Raw genomic sequence first — 11,255 nt, 5'->3', positions numbered from 1 at the left:
CAAAGCCAGTGGGATTGGCTGGAGAGGGCTTATCTATAACTACTCTGAATCAGCACTTTTCAAGAATTTAAGAGTCATGGGCCACAAGGAAAAGCCCATTTGTAGGATATATCAAGGTAAACACTGGAGGAGGTGACAGTCCCAGGCACAAGGGTGAGGGCGGATCAGCAAGTGGGCCGAGTGGCCCCATACCTCCCGCCCTGGAACCCACTTGCTCTCCACCAGTATGCCACAGCGTCGTGAGGAAGTGCTGCTCTGTACAGCTATCCAGATGTTCCCAGCAGGTTACTTAGAAGAGCAAAACAAAAGCCTTACAACAAGGCAGTGGGTTGCCTAGATGAATGGAAATGGACAAAGCCCCTGTGCTGACATGCTGGGGAGTCTTTATAACATTTGATGTAGAAGTGCATCAGTTGGCATGAAGAGATGTTCTTGACATAGCATCTATATATATAAAACCCTAATATGCAAACAGACCGAACGGCAGAACAACCGGAACGACCGGTCATTATGACGCACACCGGCCAACCTCTCTCGGTCCCTCCCTGCCCCAGCTGGAAGGCCCTGATCCACCTGGCCTCGATTGGCCTGGCCTCAATCGGCCCTGTTTGCCAGGTAGGCCTAGAGACCCCACCAGTGCACGGATTTCATGCACCGGGCCTCTAGTGTAAAAATAAGCAAGTGCCAAAACAGTATGTAAAGTTTGAGCTCATTTTCATTTTGAGAGAGAGGGAAAGACTGAGACTCCAGATGTTTGTAGCTATGATCTCAGGATAATGGGGTTACAAGTGTGTGTGTGTTTTTTTTTTCTTATCTGTTTTCTCTATCCTTTTTCTATAATGAACATAGATAACTTCAAAGAGATTTTTGGTGTTTCTTTTTTTAAGAAGAAAAGTCACCAGCTTAGTTCCTACCAAAGAATTACTAAATGTTCAGGTCCCATGTCTGACTATGTTTAGTTTCCCCCGACCAGTGCCTTTCAACCTTTCATTGTGATTGTGTTTAGCAACAGAATTCCTTTTCTAATAAAATCCTACTTGTAGCCTCACTAGGTAAAAAAACAAATCAAATAGAACTTCTCTGATTGAGGCCAGGTGTAAGGCCTCGGGCCCACCCCCCACTTACCGCCCCAATCCCCACCACCCCATCTCTAAAGGGCCTGGTTCAGAAAATCCTACCCTGGACCATTACAGGAGAATCAGAGTTGCCCAAAAAACATGCTCTGAAGGAATAAATCTAAATAATCAAATTATAATAACTGAGAGAAGTAATAGAAAACTTGATTGTTAAAAAGGAAATTATTTGGGATTTAAATTTAAATGCATAAGCTTTTGCCAGAGCCTATTCTATGGACACCAAGTAGTGGCCACCAGGTGATTTATCCATGTGGCAGCCTCCTTGTATCAGCATGATGCCTTTGTCACAGATGAAGTAAACCTCCCCTGCTTTGTAGTTTTACTTCTGCTTAATTTCTGCTCATTTCTGTATTGTCCTTAAGTGTCACTGAACCTCAAGAAGAATCCAGAAAGAAGCTCTGTATCCAGAAACTCTACTTTTCCAGACCTTGTTTAAGCTTGCTTTCATTTTTACTTGCCTCCTCAAGAGGCTAGTCAATTGTGGTTGGTAGAAAATTATTTTAAAGAACTCTGGGTTCTTTTTTTAATGCAATATGATTTCCAACAACCAACATTTGTGGGAAGAGGAGATAGACCAGAACCCAGCCACAGCACTGCCCTGATTCAAACTTTGAATCTAAAGCCAGGAGCTACTGACCTCATCCTCTGTTTCTCTAGCATGGACCCACTAGTCAACCAAATAGATACCTTTCAGCTTTTATTCATCATTCACAATCTCAAAAGGAAAGCTGAGTAAGTCCATAATGTATAAGAATTGGGTAGGTCATTTGGTCATTGAGCAATTATGGTTTTGTTTATCTTTGCATCCCGACTATTCAGGAAACTGAAATAATATTTGAAGAAAATCTTTCTGGAAAAAAGAAGATGTTCCTACCTCATTCCTCTTTTCCTGCTTTTCCTATCTGCCATCTCTTCTGTTCCCCCACATACGAGTAGCCTCGTGACTCTTAGAACGGATTAATTGTGACACTCTAAGCTCAATTCTACTGAGCTGAGTCAAAATCTTATTCTGAACGCTACAGGTTATTAGGGTTAGCCGAAAGAATGTGCATTTATTTGCTGAAGGTACTTTATAAATCAATACCTTGTTTTTGAATTCAGGTCAATAGGAATAACTCTGAAGCACGACCAACAACTACAGCAACCCTAAAACAGCACTTTCAACTTATTGATTTTTAGAAAAGTATATTTTCCTGGCATTATTCACACACCTTTGATAAGCAACTCAATGCAATAAAAAATTTTAATGGATTTTTTTATCCCCAAATATTTATTTATATATTTTTCAACCTGTCTTTGAATTGAAGCCAGTTAGGTTCTTTGACAACAATAGTGTGGGGCAAAGTGAAAGGGGAGCTTGGGTTTATTCCTTCCCACTTGTCGGGGGAGGCATTTTGCTGATTCAGTGTTAGAGCATCACTGGGCATATCCAACAGCTATTTACCATTTAATTCCATTAAGTCTTTTGGTGATTTTAGATATTCCCTTAATTTTGCCGAGAATTTTTTTTAGTTTTTGTCATGCAACAGTATTTACTAAGCACCTTACCTGGGCAATGGTCTTGGGGCACGTCAAAAAGCAAATGTGGCCCTCAAGGGTAACTCAGTTGGTTAGAGCACTGTCCCGATACACCAGTATTGTAGGTTCAATCCCCAGTCAAGGTACACACAAGAATCAACCAATGAAGGCATAAATAAGTGGAACAACAAATCTCTCTCTCTCTCTCCCGTCCTCTCTCTATATAAAATCAATTCATAAATATTTTTATACAAACAAATATAGCCCTAGCTGGTTTGGCTCAATGGATAGAGCGTTGGCCTGCGGACCAAAGGGTCCCGAGTTCGATTCCGATCAAGGGCACATGCCTGGGTTGTGGGCTTGATCCCCAGTAGGTGACATGCAGGAGGCAATCAATCAATGATTCTCTCTCATCATTGATGTTTCTATCTCTCTCTCCCTCTCCCTTTTCCTCTGAAATCAACAAAAATATATTTTGGGGGAAAAAGCAAATATAGTGCAGCCGGTGTGGTTCAGTGGATAAGCATTGACCTATAAACTAGGAGATCATGATTTGATTCCAGGTCAGGGCACATGCCCAGGTTGTGTGGGCTCAATCCCCAGTAGGGGGCATGCAGGAGGCAGCCAGTCAGTGGTTCCCTCTCATCATTGATATCTCTCTCTCTCTCTTTCTCTCTCTCTCTTTCTTTCTCCCTTTCCCTTCTTCTCTGAAATCAATAAAAATATATATTTTTTAGAAAGCAAATATAACCAGAATAATTCTTACCTTTCTTCCAGGCCAAGTATTCTTCACCTGGGGTATCCATAGATTTTGGGGTGTTATTTACAAAATATTATGTGCATTATGAACATGCATTTACATGCTTCTTTCTTGGAGAAGAGAGAACATGCTTGGTTCTTGGGGGAATCATGACCCTGAAATGGCCATGAGTCATAGCTCTAGAGCAGCAGTTCTCAAAGTGCGATCTGGGAACTCCTGAGTTTCCTGTGGCCTCTGAGGTCAAATGATTTACATATTAATACACAGACATTCTTTGCCCCTTTCACTCTCATTCTCTCACAAGGATACAGAGGAGTTTCCAGAGGCTACACGACATATTATATTGCCTCAGAACAAATGCAGAAGCAGATCTGAGAATATGCAGCTGTCTTCTCTTAATCTAGACAAGATTTATAAAGATGTGACACAATGCCACTCTTTTCACTGCATTATTTTGGTTTGGGAAATAAAATTATTTTCAGAAAAAAAAAATGCTACTTGGGTAAATCTGTAATGGTTTATTACTTTATTTTTAAGTGAATATATAAGTATCTTTTTAATTTCTCTCTTTTGGTCTCTAATATATATCCATAGATAATCTATAATGCAGACAAATTAAAGCTCTTTGGCATCCCTTACTGATTTTTAAGGTTTTAAACAGGTCCTGAGACCAAAAAGTTTGAGAATCACTGCTTTTGAGTTTTGGAGGCTTTCTCTGATCAACATTAACAGGCCAGAGTCAAAATAACAATGGACAGTCCCATAATTAATTTTATAAATAGAGTTCATGCTGCTTCTCATATATTAGGTTGAGCCATGTGGAATTGTCAATGCTTCACCATTATTTGCTTACAAAATTTGTCATTTCATTGGTAAATATGAAAAAGATGATATTGTTAACCTGCCAGATGGGTTATAGTCACCTTGGCATTTCAGAATTGCTTGGACAATGTTGGTAGAGTGTCCCTGCTTTATCTTCACACACTTATCTAGGCTCCATTTATTAAATAACAGTTTCTTTTCTAAGTATTTTATTCATTAATTTTGGTTATAAAAGTAATACATGACTTAGGAGGACCACAGACAAGAACAAGAAGGGGCATCGCTAATCCATCATCCAGAGGTAGCTTCCTATGGAGCATGCTTATCTATATATTACTTTCACTTCGTTTTCTTGGTCTATTTCGCCTAAATATGAGCACACTGTATTTTTCCATCATAAATCCTACTTTTGTTATTTAATACCTTTACAAAAACATTTCCCATTTTCCTTAAATCTCTTCATTAAAAATACGTTAATGTTTCTCTGATTATAGAAACTAACATGCTAATTTTGCTAACCTTTGAAAATATAGAAAATTATGAAGAATTAAATTACTCTATGTGTCACCCTCCAGAATAACCATGCTTATTATTTGGGTGTATTTTTCTCTGTTTAGACATATTGTTTTACATTCTTGATGTCATATTGTTTATACAGTGTTAGACTCCATTTTTTCATAATGAGGAGCATCTTCCATGCTGGTGGAAAACTTGTCATAGACAGTTTGTTTATGGGATAAATTTTATCATATGCCTGGCTTACACAGGATCTAACTGAGTAACTATTATTAACTATCCCACTATTTTTTATGTTGTTGGCACTTTTTCACAAACATAAAGAAAGCTGACGTGAGCATCGTTGGGCAGACATAAATCTCATTCTCTACTCAAGGTGTTTCCCTTGTTTCTCAAAAGTGGGGTCACCCCATTTCAGGGCAGAGGCGTCAGTCACCCAAGCACGCCAAGGATTGTCACACACCGGAGATAGTGGAGAGAATGTTCTAGAGGAAAAAGGCAGCTCCCCCCATTCTATAGGTAGATTTCTAGAAGTAGAACTACCGAGCCAACGGGCAGGAACATACATTTGGCTCTTTTATTGCCAAATCGTTTTCTAAAATGTCCCAATTTCCATTTCCAACTGCCGTAAGAGAGCCAGAACCTGTCTTACTTATCCATGCCAGGACTGCGTTTTCTCTGTGTCCCCTACTCCTCTCTCCTCTTCTCTCTTCCCCTCCGCTCCCCTCCCCAAAGGAACTTAATAGGAAAAATGTTATCTTATTTTAGTCTCCATGACTTTGATCTTTAGTGATGTTGCAGTTGTTTCCCAAATATTATTTGCTGGCCACTAATTTTGCCTCTCTCTCTCTCTAGTGAGTCACTTTTATTTTCAAGGTGGCTGACTAGTGCTGGAGTCAAACCTTAATTAGTATCTCTAGTCTGTAGTTATAAAATGAGTGAAACCAACTAGCCCACAGGGCACTGCACTCATTCTTTTGGCTTCATTATTACCTATTTGCTAACCAAATAGACTAACCAGCCCACTGTTAGAAATATCCCTGGCTGGAATACAAAACGTTGCAACCACAAGTAACCTTCTAATTATACCCTGCACTGGTCAACACCCCACTACAGTCTAATTTGGGGCCCTATAATTTAAGAGGAAAGTGAATAACTTATATTTCAAAAAGGAGCAGTCACAGGAAAGTAAACTTGGAACTGGTCTATGTAACTGGGAAGCCCAGTCTCCTCTGGCTCCTTCCTCTGGGTTGAAGTTCTTGAATGATCTCAGGCGAGCATCAACATATTTGAGCTAGTCAATCTTAAAAGATGGGCCGTGTCTAATTCTTTTTTTTTTTTACAATTTTGCACAGAGATGCTGTGTAAGCATTTGGTTGGTTGTATATTGAGATAATGGCCATGTGTGGGGAGAAAAAAGGAGGGTGGGGAGGAGAATTGTTGTAAATATATTTAACTGAAAAAAAATACTGAATACAAGATATTAAAGGAGCAGACTCCAGAAGACAGTAAGAATCCTTGAATGAAAAACCTTGAGAAATCCTACTTATAATGTAACCAAGCTTTGGTCTAGACAGGAAGTGTACGCTTCCCTAGGGATATAAAGAGATCAAATTGAAAGGGAAACACCCTAACATAAATGTCTAAAAACAGCAGACTCCCTGTTTTCCTGTGTTCTGGTGACCAGATCTCTTTATTAACTATCTCCCAGGCCTCCCCAGTATCAATAGTGGTTCATAATGATGACCTGGGGGCAGAGCAAGATCTCGAAGTGCCCTCTGACTCATCAAAGAAATATTAAATTAAACGTATTTTGTCGTGATCTAATTCTTTTAAAATTGGTAATCCATGTGTGGTATATATGATGATTCCCTATTAATCCAATATTTGTTTCCACCAGAGCAATATTCGAATAATCTATTTCCCAACCACAAGAAAAGGATTGATATTACATTGTAGTTGTAGTTGAGTACCCATCTCTATTGTATGTTACTCAGGGAATTTACATAAGCACGGCTGAATATCAGTTGTTTGCATGCTCTGTGATAAAAGTTCATTTTTAAAACCTCAAATTGCAATTTGTCAAAGTCCATTTGCCAGTTCTTTAACAATTTCAGCCAAATTGTAAATTGTATAAGTGTCTGCATCATTTGCATACGTAATCATGTTAGAGTGATGGTATAATCTAGGCACATCATTTATGAGAAGAGGGAACAATAGCAGCCAGCTTCCAATTCTTGGGATACTGAGAGTAATTTATTACGTGGCTGATGTTTTCTTTCTAATTTCCACCAAATGATCTCTTTTAGAATGATGAGCACTAAGGACGGCTGTCCCTCGTGTATTATCTTTACTGTTTTCCCAATCTTGAATTGAGAGCCAAGATGAGCACCATGTTACATTTCTGCCTCATGCACACACACATACACACATACACACACACGCACACTCACAGTAATTTCAATCCAAAGAATATCACAAGAGTTCAATGAAACATCCTCCTCGAATGGTGCCCTTGTGTTAAATTAATTTAATCTCTGGATCTGGTTATTGAGTATTCTTTTCTGTGCATTGACAATTTGCCAATTGCTTGCTTCCTATTTTTAATCAATCTTGCAGATAATTTACCATCCAACTAAATCGTTTTCCTGGCCTATCACACTCCTCTACCCAATGGAGAGCGAAAGTAAATACAATCAGTCTTGTGTTGCACCATCAGAAATTTATGATGACCCCAGGCAAGTAGCTTTCTGCAAGACTAATTTATGTATAGTCACATCTGTCACTGTGGCACTTGGACATGTCTCAGGCATTTTTATTAGTCATTCCTGGTAACAGCCATGTGCGATCACAAGGTGGGTCTGATACGCCCTTTTTTGAGAGGTTGCTAACATGGTATTCGATGCCTACATTTTGCAACCCAGCCCTCAAATCAGGAGGATGGTCCTGACCACAGATCAGGCTCGCCCAGCAACATAGAACTCGGAATCTCTGCCTGGCCCAAATTCATTATTCCACTTATTAATTTCTTCCCCCACAATCAACACTGCAGCCCAGAGAGGAAATCACTTTCCTAGGATCATAAAACAATTTAGAGGTAGTGACATTAAGCTTCCTTGTAAGTTAATGGTTAACAGGGACTCAGCCAGATCTGGATTCAAATCCTGGCTCAGCTATTACTGTGTGACTCTGAGCACATTGCCTACCTTCTCTGGCAACACTGTCCTCTTCTTTAAAGTGAGGAAAATAATGCTTGCCATGATGGGGTTACTCTGAGGGGTAAAGTAATGACAGCTCGCCGTCGAAGGGTTTTCTGGGCCAGGCTATTTGTACTTCTTACTGTGTTTAATCCACTCCACAGCCTTGTAGGCGGTGGAGAGCATCTTGAGTGGAGTCCCTGATACTGGATCCACACTCATCCCTCGGGAAACCGTATCCTCTTTATTATGATACCATGTGGTGGAGAATACATCTCAACTGTCTTTCTCTCCTGTCTGAAAACCTGCTGTTTATTTGCTGAGCACATTTTGGAATTCAGAGAAACATCTTTTCAATTCAAGTTGCAAAGACACAGGTTAACAGAGTTTAAAATAATTTTGCCTTGAAATACTTGTGTGGGCAGAGAGCCATTGATGAAGCTCTCTGCTAACTCACAGAGCAAATCCATACAATCTCAGCTTTCGTATACAAACAAGCCTGAAACTCACTAGATCCAACTCTCTCCTGGGTTATAAATGTACAATTGTCACTGCCTCAAGCAGAAGCTATGCTCACCTACCCCTGAGCATGATTGAATGGTGGTCTGTGCATGTGAAGCTCTTAGAACTGCATGTAAGTGCTCAGTGCATGTTAACTAATATTATTATGACTAGCATTACCCTCCCCTCATCCCATCCCATCAGCTATATTTGATGGATCAGCTCTTTTAATATCCAAAGCTAGGGAGAGTCTACTGTCCAGTTTGGTATGGATGGCTTTCACATTCTTATGGCTTACCAATACCACATAAGTTTCTTGAAATGCTATGGAACAGAAACAAATGTGCATGCACTGTGCACAGGGCATCCTCAGAGACAGAAAAATGAAGAAGCCTTGAACCTTGACCCCAAAGAGCTCCCGCTGTATTGAAGGAGTGGTGCAGGACTTGTCCATAATGCAAGTCAAACGGTGTTTTTAGAGTGTGTCTATGTAAAGTGCAACAGGACAGGAGGGATTATAGACCTTCTCAGAGGAAGTGACATGACAGCAGAGCTTTGAAGGGTTAAGACTTCCTTCTTCCCTCCCTCCCTCCCTTCTTTCCTTCCGTCCTTCTCCCCTCCCTTCTTTCCTTCCTTCCTTCTCCCCTTTCTTCCTTCCTTCCTTCCTTCCTTCCTTCCTTCCTTCCTTCCTTCCTTCCTTCCTTCCTTCCTTCCTTCCTTCCTTCCTTTCTTCCTTTGGACATCTATTCACCCTTCCTACTGAAAGCAAGGTATTAAGTGATAGGGCGGAAAGTTAGTGGATGCATGATCTCAGCTGTCAAGGTCATTCTAGTCATGTGGAAGAGATACACGTGTAGATCGATGGCTACTGGGCAGTGGGGTAGATCCTCATAACGTAGGCACAGAAGGGCTATAGAAGTACAGATGAGAACCTCCTAAATTGGAATGATAGATCAGAGAAGGCTTTCAAGAAGAGGTGATGAAGGAGCCAAATTTAGAAGACTAGTTTGGGGAGCTCAAGAGGAATGTAGAAGATGGAAAAGAAAAAGAAAGAACAAGTGAGCTCAAGGCATGGAGGCAATAAAAGGGTGGGAGCTTTATGACATGCCGGGTAGTTCAGAACCAGCATGAGGGCTGGAAATGAAAGCAGAGTAAGGTTGGCAGGGTGGTTAGGACTTCAATGGGGTGGAGAGCAAAGGAGGTAGGCATTCTAGACAGAGGGACCAGCATAATCAAAGGCACGTGATGAAAACAAACGAATTACATGAAAGAAGGCCAATGAGTGGTGTGGTGAGGCTGGAAGAGATGAGTCTGGAAAGGTCAAATGGGGCAAAGTCCGACTTCCTCCTGTGGAATTCCCTTCTGGCTCCCTCAGCACCATCTAGTTGGCCCAGTTCTCGGCGGTACAGTATAGTCATTCTAACTCCAGCCACCCTCGCATTTCCCCTGCTATAGCGATGGTTTTACAGCTCTGCTTTTGACTCTGGGCCAAATTGGCCATATGGCTGGACTGCCTCAGCATAGAAACTCTTTGAGCCACTCGCCCTGGGTAATATTCTCCTTGGGCTTCAGATTTCTCTTCCATGGGGCTTTTGTTTTCCTTTGTTTTTTATTGAATTTATTGGTTAATAAGATTATATAGGTTACAGGTGTAAAATTCTATAATACATCATCTGTATATTGGAGTGTGGGTTCACCACCCCAAGTCAAGTCTCCTGCCATCACCATTTATCCCCCTTTTACCCTCTTCTACCTCTCTCCCCACACCTCTCTTTCCCTTTGGTAAGCACCATATTGTTTTCTGTATCTATGAGGTGTTTTTGATTAATCCCTTCACCTTTTTTATCCTGATCCCTAATCCCCCTCCTTTCTGACTTCTGTCAGTCTGTCCTCTGTATCCATGAGTCTGTTTCTGTTTCCTTTGTTAGTTTGTTTTGTTTATTTGATTCCACATATAACTGAAATCATATGGCATTTGTCTTTCTCTGGCTTCTTTCATTTAGCGTAATACTCTCCAGGTCTATCCATACTTTCACGAGAAGTAATAAGCTTTCCTTCTTTTTTACTGCCAAGTAGTATTCCATTGTGTAAATATACCACAGCTTTTCTATCCAGTCATCTACTGATGGCCTTTTGATTGGCCTCATATTTCAGCCAACAGTTAGTGTTAGAAAAAGATGGTTAGGAAATAAATTCCTAAAAGGTAGTTTGTTCAAAATTAAGGCATTCTTTTAATTCTAGGGAATTTCAAGGGCTCAGAAATATTGGATCTAGCCCATATTTTAGCAACATCTACAAATTGTAGCAAGGTTGGTATTCTTACACGTGTCCTGGGGTAAGCAGTGGGTGTTGGGCTGCAGCGACTGCAGGGTAACAATGAGCCTAAGTCTTTGCATTTAAATGTCTTTTTGTAGAAGGTGATTATATGAGCCAAAAAAAAAAAAAAAAAAGAGGCTCTTCCTACTGATTTATGTTCTTGGTGTTTTCTGGGAATTTTGTCAATCTTCAGAAAACAGTCTGATCATTTTTAGATTGCATTAAATTCCTCAGAAACACAGGCATGCCACACGTATCTTTCATTTTCTTCATAGAAAGTAAGCATTAATAACGGACAGCAATTTTCTCGTAAATGTCATCAAATAAATGCCTATTGTGCTCTTTATTTGGTACTATAGATGCCAAAGAAACACAGTGCCTTTCCTAAGGAGATTTCATATAATTCAGGATTATCCAAAACAAAACAAAAATAGTAAATCTTCTTTTCCTTTATTTTTTTAAGGAATTTTCACCATCTCTTTTCATGTC

Source organism: Myotis daubentonii, chromosome 15 (assembly GCF_963259705.1).
Source record: "Myotis daubentonii chromosome 15, mMyoDau2.1, whole genome shotgun sequence".
Classification (NCBI taxonomy): Eukaryota; Metazoa; Chordata; class Mammalia; order Chiroptera; family Vespertilionidae; genus Myotis; species Myotis daubentonii.
Note: the sequence above shows the minus strand (reverse complement) of the source record.